Genomic DNA, 12,897 nt, shown 5'->3' on the forward strand with positions numbered 1-12,897 from the left:
AGCAAATATTCTCGAGTTAGGGCATCTGTCTTTGACCAGAATGACCATACAATAGTGGAGCAACAAGATACAAAGATCCTGGATTTCACGACATCATGGGTGACATGCCGGTCCTAGACCAGCTGCCGTTGGACTTTGAAGGACACAAACTTCAACCTTGATTATTGCTTTTCTTCTTTCCTAGCCAAACTTAATCCTAAGTAACATATATTTATTGGGTGACTATTATTTACCCAACAGGTAAGGAAAGAGAATTCTAAGGGTCTACATGCTATACCCAAGGTCAAACAACCTGCAAATGGTAGAATTCAATGCATGTCTGTGGGGTTTGAAAGCCCACGCTAGTTCAACTACAATCTACAAAATGCAGAATTTCAGGGTCCTATGCTCCTGCCATGCCCCTTTATCATCTGGGGGAAAAGTATTTCTTTAAGAAATATTCTTTAGCCTCAGAAAACCTGAGAGTCAACCCATATTTTGTCAATAGAATGAGAGAAAACTCAGCCAAAGATATTTCAGAAGCAAAGGGATTACCTTGCAGATCTGAGGTCAATCCAGGATATATCGGTCTAGCCATTCTTTTTTTTTTTTCCTTAAAAATTGGCCCTGAGCTAACATCTGTTGCCAATCTTTTTTTTTTTTTTTTTTCTCCTTCTTCTCCTCCCCAAAGCCTCCCAGTACATGGTTATATATTCTAGTTGTAGGTCCTTCTATTTCTGCTATGTGGGACGCCACCACAGCATGGCTTGATGAGCTGTGCTAGGTCCACGTCCAGGTTGCAAACCAGCGAAACCCTGGGTCGTTGAAGCAAAGTGGGCAAACTTAACCACTCGGTCATAGGGCCAGCCCTGGCTTAGCCATTCTTAAAGTCTAAAGCAATATACCAGGTTGGGCAGAACTCATAGGCGGGGGCCAGACCCGTGGCCGAGTAGTTAAGTTCATGCACTCCCCTTCATTGGCACAGCTGGCTTTCCCAGAATGAATTACCCAAAAGAGAAGGCAAGGAGAAGGTCACAATTCCTTTTATCACCTAATCTCAGAAGTCATACACTGTCACATCTACTACATTCTATTTATTAGGAGCAAGTCATTGAGTCAGTCAAAGAGTGGGGAATTAAGCTATATCTCCTGAAGGGAAGAGAATCATAGGGGACCCATACTAGAGAGACAGAATGCTTCACAGACATTCACCAACAATAACTAACAAAGAGAGGGCATTTGGCAGAGGAAGCAAAACCTTCTGGGGAATACCAAAACCCATTGTACCGAAAGCGAGCTCTCAGCCACCTCACAAGAGGAAACCAAGCATCCTCTGCAAAGAGCAATCAGAGGGCAGCACATTTCTCAAGGCTGCTAAACATTGTCCCACAGCGTTCCTGATGGGAGTGAAACTGAGGCTTAGTCTGTGCTGGGTCTTTTTTTGTCATATCATTAAAAAAATTGCATTGGAAGATAAATCATATGCACAGAAGAGTGTTTAAAACAAAGATACTAGGCAAATAAAGAAATTACCACCACAATGGGAAATAGAACATTGCCAGATCCTTCAAAGACCTGAGCATCACTCTGACCCCACCCCTCATTTTCCCCTTGAGATGTAATCACCTTCTTGACTTGGAAGAATCAGTCTCTTGCTTGTCTTCATACTTGTTTTTAACTGCCATTGCATGATCTCTAAACAACATATTGTTTGTCTTTGCCTGCTTTTGAAATCTAAATAAATGAAACCATATTGTATATGTTTTCCTGCTCTTTGCTTCTTTCGCTCAATATTAAGTTTGTCAGTTTCATTCATTGCCGTATATATTTCCATTATGTAGATATACCAAAATTGGCTTATCTAATCTACTGTTGATGGATTCTTGGATTGTTTCCAGTTTTTACTATAACAAACATGCTTGTAGGAACATTGTGGTTCGTGTATCCTACTGGACTTGTGGGAGCTTCCTAGTTTCCTTTGGAATTTCCCTAATGGGACTTCGGGTATACAGTTCATCTATTCTGCAGTGAATGCCAAAGAATGCCAAACTGTTTTCCAAAGAGATTGTGCCAATCTCCACTTCCATCAATAGTGCATGAAACTCCCTTTGTTTCACAGCCTTATCATCAATGCTTCTGATTGTACTTTTCAATGTTTGCCAGTATGGTGGGTGTCAAATGGACATCATTTTGGTTTTAATTTCCATATCCTTGATAATCATGAGCTTCAGCATCATCCATCCATTTATCGTCCATCATGTTCCCACTCTTGAGAAGTGAGCTATTCAATTTGTTTACATATTTTTCTATTGTTTTATTCTTATTGATTTATAACAGTTATACATTCTGGATACCAGCACTATGCAGGTTATGTGAGTTATGAATATCTTTTCCCAGCGTGTAGTTTGCCTTCTCACTCTCTTTAATGATATCTTTCAATAAAAAGAAATTCTTAATCTTAATGTAGAAAATTTTATCAATCTTTTATCGTTCGCAGTTTCTGTGTCATGTTCAAAAAAATTATTTTGCACCTTAAGGTCATGAGGATATTTTTCTGTAATATTTTCAAAAATCTTTGTACTTTTGCATTTTAAATTTTAGCCCTTAACCACTTGTAGTTGATTTTTATGTGTGGTATTATGTAGTGGTCAGATGTAATTTTTTTCTCAATGTAGATTTCCAATTTCTCTAGTTCCATTCATTCAAAAGTCCATTCTTTCTGCACTGATCTTCAGAGTCATTTCTGATTATATCAAGTATTCATATATGTTGGATTTATTTATGGATTTCTATTCCATTGACCTATTTCTCCCTTCTTGAGCCATCTCACGCTGTGATTCTTAATTATTATAAGATTTAGTATCTGAGAGGACAAAAAAGACAAAACCTAGGCTGTATTTTCTTCAAGAGTGTCTTGACTAATCTAGCCCTCTGTATAAATTTTAGAATCGATTTGTAAAATTTTTAAAAAAAACTTTTGGGAGTTTTTATAGAAATTACAGTGAATTTCTAGTCATTTTGCAAATAATAGACATCTTTATAATACTGAATCATCAAATCCATTCACAGGATTCATCTATTTATTTAGATCTTCTTTGATGTCTCTCAATGAAGTTTTACTATTTTCCTACAGAGATCTTGTATATCTTTACTAGATTTATTCTTAGATTTATTCTTATTTTAATGCTTTTGTAAATAATATATTTTTTAAAGATTGGCACCTGAGCTAACAACTGTTGCCAATCTTCTTTTTTCAGTTGTGGGTCCTTCTAGTTGTGGCATGCGGGACGCCACCTCAACATGGCCTAATAAGCAGTGGCATGTCTGCACCCAGGATCCGAACTGGCGAAACCCTGGGCCGCCAAAGCGGAGCGTGGGAACTTAACCACTCAGCCACAGGGCCAGTGCCAATAATATATTCTTAAGTTTAATTTTTTAAATGTGTCAGTTAGTATGTAGAAATGCAATTGAATTTTTATTCCAACAGTTTTGCTAAAACTCTTATGAATTTGAAAAATTAACCTAATGATTAATTTGGATTTTCTATATGCACGGCCATATTTTCTGTAAATAATGAAATTTTTCTTTCTTTCTTTCCAATACTTACAATTTTTATTTCTTTTTTCTTGCCTTAGTGTTCAGATAAGAGCCTCCAAAATTATGTCGAATAGAAATGTTAATACTAGGCATCTCTGTCTTGTTCTTGACATCAAAGAAAATCCTTTCAATTCTAACCTTAAAGTGTGACATTTGCGTATGTTTTCTATTGATGCCCTTTATCAAGTTAAAGTCATATTCTATTTTTAGTTCGCCAATAGTTACTAATATATTGATATTTAATTATATTAAATAAATTTTCTGTGTCTATCAGATGATCATATTTTGCTCCTATAATGTGCTCATGTGGGGGTTACATTAATTGATTTTCTAATTTTAACCCAACTTTGTATTATGTTGATGAGCCCAGCTTTGTCATAATGTAATTTCCTTGTTGTATGTGGCTGAATTCTTTTAGCTAATATTTTGTTTCATATTTTTGCATCTTACATTCATAAGCATGATGGGCCTTTTTGTACTGTCTTTGTTGATTTTTGGTTATAACATCAAAGTTAGGATAGCTTTACAAATCGTATTGGGGAGTGTTTCTTCTTTTTATATATCCCACAACATTTTGGTTAATTTTGTAGCTATTTGCACCTCAAATATTTTGTCGACCTCACTGATAAAGCCACCTGACTAGTAGATTTCTTTGCAGGAAGATTTTTTACTATCAATTCAATTTCTTTAATGGCTGTAAGACTATTCAGGCTTTCTATTTCTCCTTGAGTGGTCTGTTTTATTTTTTTTCTTTTAGGTGAGGAAGATTGGTCCTGAGCTGACATCTGTGCCAATCTTCCTCTATTTTGTATGTGGAACGCTGCCACAGCATGGCTTGATGAGTGGTGTATAGGTTTGTGTCCAGGGACCTACACCCATGAACCCCAGGCTGCCAAAGGTGAGCATGTGAACTTAACTACTCCACCACCAGGCCAGCACCATTTTTTATTTTATACAAGAATTTGTCAGCTTAATCTAATTTTCAAATGAATAAGCATAAATTGGTTCACAATATCCTCTAATCTTTTAGAAGTATCTAGGGATCATAGTTTTGTCCCACTTTTTCATTCTTATTATTTGTGTCTTCTCTCTTTTTGAAACCAGCTTTAACAGAGATTTGTCAATTTTATTAACATTTTCAAAGAACCAACTTTTGTTATCAATTCTGTATATTTTCAGCCTGTTTTTCAATTTGTTAATTTTTGCCCTTATGTTTATGTTATCCCGCTTTCTCCTTTTGTTTGTTTTGCTGTTCTTGTACTAACTTTTAAAAATAGCTGTTTAGTTCACTAATTTTTATCCCTTATTCTATTCCAATGTAAACATTTAAGACTATAAATTCCTATGTACTGCTTTAACTACATCCCACAAATTTTGATACGCATTTTCATTCTATTAAGTCACAGATATTTTCTGGTTTCCATTATAATTTCCTTTTTTGAAATGCTAGTATGTTTCTTGAGTGCAATTTTTTTTGGCTTAACTTTTTTATTGACATCTAGATTAATTGCTTCGGGTCGGAGAAGGTACTATATGATTTTAATCCTTTAAATGTGCTGAGATTTGCCTAATAAACCTATATTTGGTGATTTCTATAAATGATTTATAGGTGTTTGAAAAGAACGTATATTTCTCAGTTGTTGGGAGCAGTGCTCTGACTCCATTGGTCAAATTTGTTCATCTTCTTACATCTCTTCTTGTTTCTTCCACTTGTATTATCCGTCACTGAGATGAATTTACTAATAAATAGATGTGAATCTAGTATGAGAAAATTATTCTTCTTGTTTTAAAATCAAAACGAAATTGGCTCCACCAAGAGCTGGTAAGAATTTTGAATCTTTGAATCTCATCATCACTGTAGGTTCCTCTCCATCCTTAGGTCCTAAAAGCCTGCTGGTCTTCAGTGCACACTCATTGCCCCAAACCCTATGGATTCTTGCTTCAGTGTCAAACAGAGTCCTTGATGAGGTTGCATAATGAGGGCCCCTAAGGAGCATCATGCAGCCACACCTCTGAATTCCCATCACTTCCCAGGGCCTACACATCCATGATGGTGTAGTTCCCCATTGTTTGTGAATCCCATGGACCTTAATCTTTTCCCATTCTTGGGGTAAATTCTCCCAACCTCCCTCCCATCTTGGCAGTCTTCTTATCATCTCCTTTTACATACTGTTGTCAATAATTTCCCCCTCAAGAACCTTTGGAAGATTAATTCAAGCTATTCCATCCTGAATTTGGGGGTGGAAGAATGAGATCTGAGATTTAAGATCAGGTAATAGTACAAAAAGATAGGCCTGCCTCAGTGCACACAAAGGTGAACACCTGTGTAAATACATTAGCAGTTGCCTGGCTTCATGATGTTTCTGTACTGAGTTCGTGTAGTACCACTGAGGAGGAGGCAGCATTGAATGGTTGAAAGTGCACCTGGCTAGCATCAAAATCCTGGGCTCAAGTTCAGGCTTTGCTTCATACTTGCTCCATGTTTTAAAAGATGTATTACCCTCTTAGAGTCTCTGCCTGTCATCTTCAAACGGGGACATGAATTCCACAAGACTCCGAGGTCCACAAGAACCTGAGGTCCACAGGCAGGGCCTGTGTTCCATTTATTTTTTTATCCCCTGGGCCAACTTCCTATCTGCTATTATAGATCGGATCTTTGTTTTCAATGAACGAGTAAATTAACTTCTATCTCTAAGGTCTGTTGCTCTGATTAACTGGGAAAGCACATGGGTAAGCCCTTTGTGAATTACCGAGCTCATCACAAATGTGCCTTGTTATTATCGCTTTTCTATTACATCTCACAGCAATGTGAGATATCCTTAAATAGTCTTTCACTCCCACTATCCTCAAATCTTCAGATCAGCTCTCAATGGTTTGGTATGTTTCAGCAGTTGTTTAATATAATCTCTGCCCAAGGAAGAGATAGGGGCTACTTGAAAAAAAGTCTTGGAGATATTTTCCAAAATGGCCTATCATTTGAAAGGCTTACCTTTTAGAATGGGTGCGGACTCCATTTTTCACTCTCTCGTGCCCCGAGTCTTCTTCATACCGCAGACCACAGCAGGTCAGACCTGTGAGTGTCATGCCTCTTCAGATGTGGTCCACACGGGTGCCACACTTCAGATGTGGTTCATTATGTACAAGAATTAACATCCTATTTGGCCTTACATTACTTTGTAAACCACAAGCTGCTTGATTTCTTTTGTTTTGTTTTCTCCATGACTGATATGTTTCTCTCCTGAAGATTGTCTTCTAATCCCATGCCTTTGCTCAAGAAAAGAAAATCTTCTTTCCTGGAACCTAGTCTATCCATCAAACCCTCCACCTCCCTCAAGAAGCCTTCCCTGATCCACTCACTGAGAGTGACTGCTCCCTCCTCTGAATACTTCTGTGCAGATCTCACACTGTCTAGTCTTGCTCTAGAGGTTTTCATGCACACTCTTCCTTTCCCTCTAGATTATAATCTCTCCCAGGACAAGAACTCTCTGACACCTTTCTGTACCTCTGACAGTGCTGTGACATCAAAGACAGCAAACAAATGCTTGTTGGATAAGTGAAACCAGACATTCTTGCTCCTCATTGATTTATCTTGAATTCTAAGAATTATGGTAACATTCTTTCCAAAAACCACTCCTACAGCGTCTGGCCCACAATGGGAAGAAAAGTGGAAATTGGGTGGAAGTGCTAGACAAAGAAGAGGGAAATTCTGGTGGGTTCACAAGTTGTAAACAGATAATCAAAGCACCATGAGAGGTACTTCCCAACACAATTATCAGATGAGGTAATTTCCAAGACATAGCATTCATTCGACCAAAGCTGAATATTCTGTAGCCTGGATTCATCTGGTTTGATTTTGCATAATTTCTTTACTTGGTGTGTGTGACACTCTACAAGAAAGACCGGGTCCTTCCCTGTCTGTGGGTGTGTTGTGAGGTCTCCAGAAGTCATCATAGTTCAGTATCTGGCTGACAAGCTCCCCTCTCCTCCCCGCCACACACACACCTGGACACTACACACTAACTTATAATTCAGCCTCCTCCTGTCTTCTCCTCCTCCTAGTTTCTTCCTGTGTTCTTGGCTTCCCATCGTCATATAATCATCTGCCCATCCCTTGAGTCTTACTCTTAATTCAACTTTCTCTGAGAGGCAGAACAGCACAGTGGCTAGACATAGAGGCTTTGGAGTCAGACAAATCCTGAAATCAAGTCCTGTCCTTGCCGCTGAACTTGAATAAAACTTTCTTGGCAAGTGCGCATTCTTCACTGAGTGAACGACATAAAACTCTGTTAGTGTTTTCGTCTTAATCGAAATAGGGGAGCCTAACTGTGAGCACGGACCAGACAGTGCTGGTTTAAAACCCAGTGACCATTGCTTAATCTCACTTTGAAATGCTCTGTGCTACATAAACATGAAAGGAGAGAGGCACAGACAGGCACAGAGTCTCAAATTAGAAAAGATGATGAGAGCAGAGATTTATTTTAAAAAGAACTGTCCAATTGACCAGTTCAAGACTAGGCCTATTGTTAGGAGGGAACGACTATTCCCTACCAAGCATGTTTCCATGGGGAGGGACTCTGCGCAGGGACGCTTGCTCTCTCCCCACCCCTTCCACTCTCTCACTCAGGAAGAGGCGGGACCTACTGTGACTGACACTGGTTCTGGTCCCTGTTTCCTTGGAGGTGGCCCTCTCTGAAGAAGACTGGCAGCTTCCTGCCCTGCCCTGTGCCACCAGCTTCTTGGGATATCGTGGCCTTCTAATCCAGAGACTTTACCAAATGGCTTCATAACTTCTAACCCAAATTCCTTCTTACACAGTTATCCTCAGCCCCGCCCCTTGCTGAGCATCTTAAATGGAAAGCCAGCCTCTGCTCCCAGCCTCCTGGGCCTGCTTGGAGGAGGAGATGGTTAGTCTGGAGCTGGGTTGAGGCTCCCTGGGGCAGCCTGACACTCTTTACCTGCACATGGCTAATGCTGAGCAGGCTGTGATCAATAACTGCCATGCCATGGGCCTTTCTGGAAGAGTGCCACAGGAGAATGAGAAAATGTGGAGGGCAGTTCAGTGGTCCCACTAGTGAGCTGCTTCCTGCCATTCACCTGGGCCCTGTGGTGCCCAACAGATGTGATGCATTTTAACCTCCAAGCAGAGTGGGCTCAAGTCACCCTGGAGACACAGAGCCACATCACAAACAAATCTAGGGGATTCTAGTGCCTCTGTAATGTCTAACCCCCAAATGTGCTCATGCTCTCAGTACTTAGTGGTACTGATCAAGGGAGCCTTATAAGCCATCATGCATTTCAGACCCTCTTCCCTGATCTTCTATGTATGTTTGTCTATGACAATCACTTTGCAGAACTGAACTGCAAAGACCTAAACAACCAAGTAGTTCCCTAAGCAATTGCTGCTAAACATCTAACGAATCATCACCTGGTCCACACCTCAGCACACCACACCCAGGAACTCCTGGGTGAAGGTTGGCTATTCCATACCGAACTTCTCTGTTAAAAAGTTCTTCCTTGAGTTTGGCCAATGGGCATGCCTGCTGAGTCCACCTTTGGTCCAGATGTTACTTTTCTGGATGTTCCATCATGCACACAGCTGAAGACATTTACTGACAGCTTAATATTGCCATGCACCATGCTGGGTCCTGGATTGATTGACTATAATTATAATCTTACTTCCAGTAGAGACACTGGACAGCGCCTTCAGCTATTCCTCCGTGGCATAGTCTTGGGTTCTCACGTTCCCCTCGTCTCTCTCTGCTGGGTTTGCTCTAACTGGCCTACGTCCTTCTGCAAGTGTATGTCCATAAGTGCTGTTGGAATCAGTATGAAACAGAATTAATCATCTATTTTAGAAAATGCAACCCAAGTTTGGACTATCAGGGTGCCCTCGCGTGTCCTGTCAACATGAGGCAAAACAGCTTAAGTGTAGAGGGTTGGGAGTCAGATAGCACTGGGGAAAGCATTAGCTCACCTTCTTACCTTGAGTGTGCTAGGTAAGTTGTTGAATCTGAGTGTCAGGATTTTTTTTTAATTAGTATCATGAGGGTGATTGAGGAATGAAGAGACAATGCATTTGAAGTGCTTAGTGCCGTGTCTGCCCCTTAGCTCATTAAATGCTGGCTGTTCTACATATCATTGCTGTCATCTCCAAAACCCTGAAGAGCTTTCACATGTACTTCTGCTCAGTCCAGCTCCAGGGGTTTTTGGACACAGCGCAGGTCTTAACATCATTAAGTTCCAGTAAGTTTGTTAAACTTGGCCCATCCCTTCAGCCTGCTCTTTGGCATCCCGAGTTTGTCATGTAACCCACTGCCCTCTCAGCCCATAGCATCTGGAGTTGTCTTCTATGTCCTCATCCTAGTAAGGTATGAATAAGTAAGGTCAAGGGCAGAAGCCTGGGGTCTGTCCCTGGGACCTCCCTCCTAGATGGGTGATGATCTTTTAATTAGTACTCTTTGGCCATGCTCATTCAGCCACTCTGGAGACCCAGAGCCATGTGTCATGGCCTTGTAAAATCTCAAAACTGTTTTATGAAGTCATCTTAGAAGGAAATTCTGGCTACCATTTTTGGATTATTTTCTTTAGAGAACATGCTATGTGTCTATGAAACATGAAAAATTTCTATTTATTTTTTCATAATGATCCTACATTTAACACGTTTCCTGCATAAGTCTGTCGTTTGACATGCTGTAGCACAAATCATAATCGAGTAAAATTATGGCTTTTCTCAACAGAATAATATTTTGTGAAACCACTTGATGGGAAAATCAATGAAGCTATTTTGCTTTATAAAATTAGTTCAAAATAAGAATTACGTTAGAAGAGTCTGCATAGTTCTTTTTTATAGAAATAACTGGCTGCTTTTTAAATAAAATAAAAAGAATATGTAAATACTATTGAAAAGTTAGCATTAGCCCTTACATTTTCAACATAAAGCTTTTCAGGTTGGTCAGATCAAGACCATCAGACTTGCTCAAAGAGGCCCATGTTGCCAGTGGGAGAGGGAGCCATGGAGCATAGGGCTTCAGGTATACAGGGCTTCTGAGTCATGGCTGTCATTTTGGGCAGTGTGGGTTTTAAGCAGGTTTGATTCACAGAGGATCCTAGAAAATGCTAGAAGACAGGTAGTATATCCATGGTGTGTGCAGAATTCTAACATGGCCTCCAAGATTCCCATCCCCTGGTGTACATGCCCTACATAATCCTCTCTACTGGAGTGTGAACAGGACCTGTGAATACAATGGGTTTTACTCCCGTTATTAGGTTGTATTCTATGGCTAAAGAAATTTTTCAGATGTAATTAAGACCTGTAATCAGTTGTCTTTGGGTTCACAAAAAAAATGAGATTATCCTGAGTGGGCCTCACCTAATTAAGTGAGCCCTTAAAAGAAGTCAGAGAGATTTTAAGTGAGAGAGATTCTCCTGCTGGCCTTGAAGGAGCAGCTGCCTTGCTGTGGAGAGGGCCCTGTGGCAAGGACCCTAAGTGGCCTCCAAGAGTTGAGAGTGGTCCCTGGCTAACAGCCAGTAAGGAAATGGGACTTCAGTCCTACAATTTCAAGGAACTGAATTCTGCCAACAACCAACGAGCTTGGAAAAAGACTCCAGTCACAGATGAGATCACAGTTCTGGCTGACTCCTTGATTTCAGCCTGATGACACCATGAGCAGTGGACCCACTTACATTGTGCCTGGACTCCTAATCCACGGAAACTGTGAGATAATAAATGTGTGTTGTCTCAAGCTGCTGAATTTGTGGTCATTTCTTGCTCAGCAGTAGACAACTAATACACATAGGGAGGAGGTAACTGCAAAGGGAGAGCTGCTCAGAGGAAGCATAACTCAGGATGATACTTCCAGAGTAAACTAGTTACCCTAATGGTCGATTTTCATGTGGCCACAGAAAAAAATTCATAGGATTGAGATTTCCCACTGAACATTCCACACGTAGACTCAGATTATCTTTTCTTCCTTTGCAGTGGTTCTCAAACTTGCATCAGAACTGCCTGTAAGCCTTCTTAGAATCGATGGCTGGGTCCCAGGGTGTGAGAATCAGCATGTTCAACAAGTTCCCAGGTGGGGCTGATGCTGCTGGCCCTGGGACCCCACTTTGAGAACCACCGCTCTATGATAAATAAAGAAGTTCCAGTTATTTTTAATATTTGACTTCTATATCCAACCTTTTTCCCTTTTGACACGAAAACATTTTAACAAGACTTTTTAAACCAAGATTGAGATAAAGAGAAGTAACAGAACTTGATATACCTTTGAGAAACCCAAAGTGTGTGTTATTCTCTTATTACTCATCTCAGAACTTCTATTTGGGTGGAGTGATGAGAGAGTAATCAAATCAGGTTTTAAAAAAATTTTGTTGCTCGCCTGCCACAGGTTTAAGGTCAATTGGGGGGCCTGCAGGATATCTGTGTTTTTCCTATCTGTCATCACCTTCCCAGCTCCGGAGTGTTAGCCATCTATACTGCAGCTGCTGTCCCAGGGAAGCCCCTCCGGGCCCGTGTTCCCAGGTGGCAGGTGCGGCAGCCACACAGAGAGGTGCTTCAGAGGAGCAGAAAGTCCTCTCATTGCACCCGTCCTGACAAATCAGTCCAGCATGAACCCCTCAGAAACGCAGCCAGGGCATCAGCCTGGCAGCAAAAATGAAGTCTTGACTGAGGTTTGGGAATACACAGGGGTTCCACCAAGTACAAAGCCCAGAAGAGCATTTAAGACAAGGAGAGAGGGCACATCTCTTGGCAGCAGAAGCGCGGTTAGGTAGGGATCATGAGTGGGTATCGGAGCAAGCCAAGGGATGGGAGAAGCAGAGAGTGAATAAGGTCCTTCGTGTCATTATGAATCTGAACTTGGAGAGTGCTCTGGACTTAGATCATGACAGAAGCAGAGAGTTAACATTATTTTAAGACATAATTTGAGAATTATTTATTTGGGAGAACTCAGCATCATCATGTTATCCAAAATGATCCCAGTTGCTCATGCTTGTCATAAAGTCTGCTAATAATCTGGATGGAGGGAACTTAACTGAAAACATCTGTTAAAACTGAATAGGATAATCACGTCTCGTTTTTACGATTTTGCTCATGATACAACCTTGAAAGAGTGGAATTGAGTGCTTATCCCAGTAAATTAGTATTGCTATGCAGATCATAGGTGAGCCTTGACTTTGCATGCCACAGTAAAAACGACTGCGCTTTTCCATTAGAACAGTTTGGGTCACCCTAGCTGCCAGCTTTTTTGCTTTTATTTATGTATTTTTTTTCCCGAAGGAGATGCAGGCACTTTGTGGGCCTTCCCCACCCCTGCAAAATGA

This window comes from Equus przewalskii, chromosome 27 (genome assembly GCF_037783145.1).
Source record: "Equus przewalskii isolate Varuska chromosome 27, EquPr2, whole genome shotgun sequence".
NCBI lineage: Eukaryota > Metazoa > Chordata > Mammalia > Perissodactyla > Equidae > Equus > Equus przewalskii.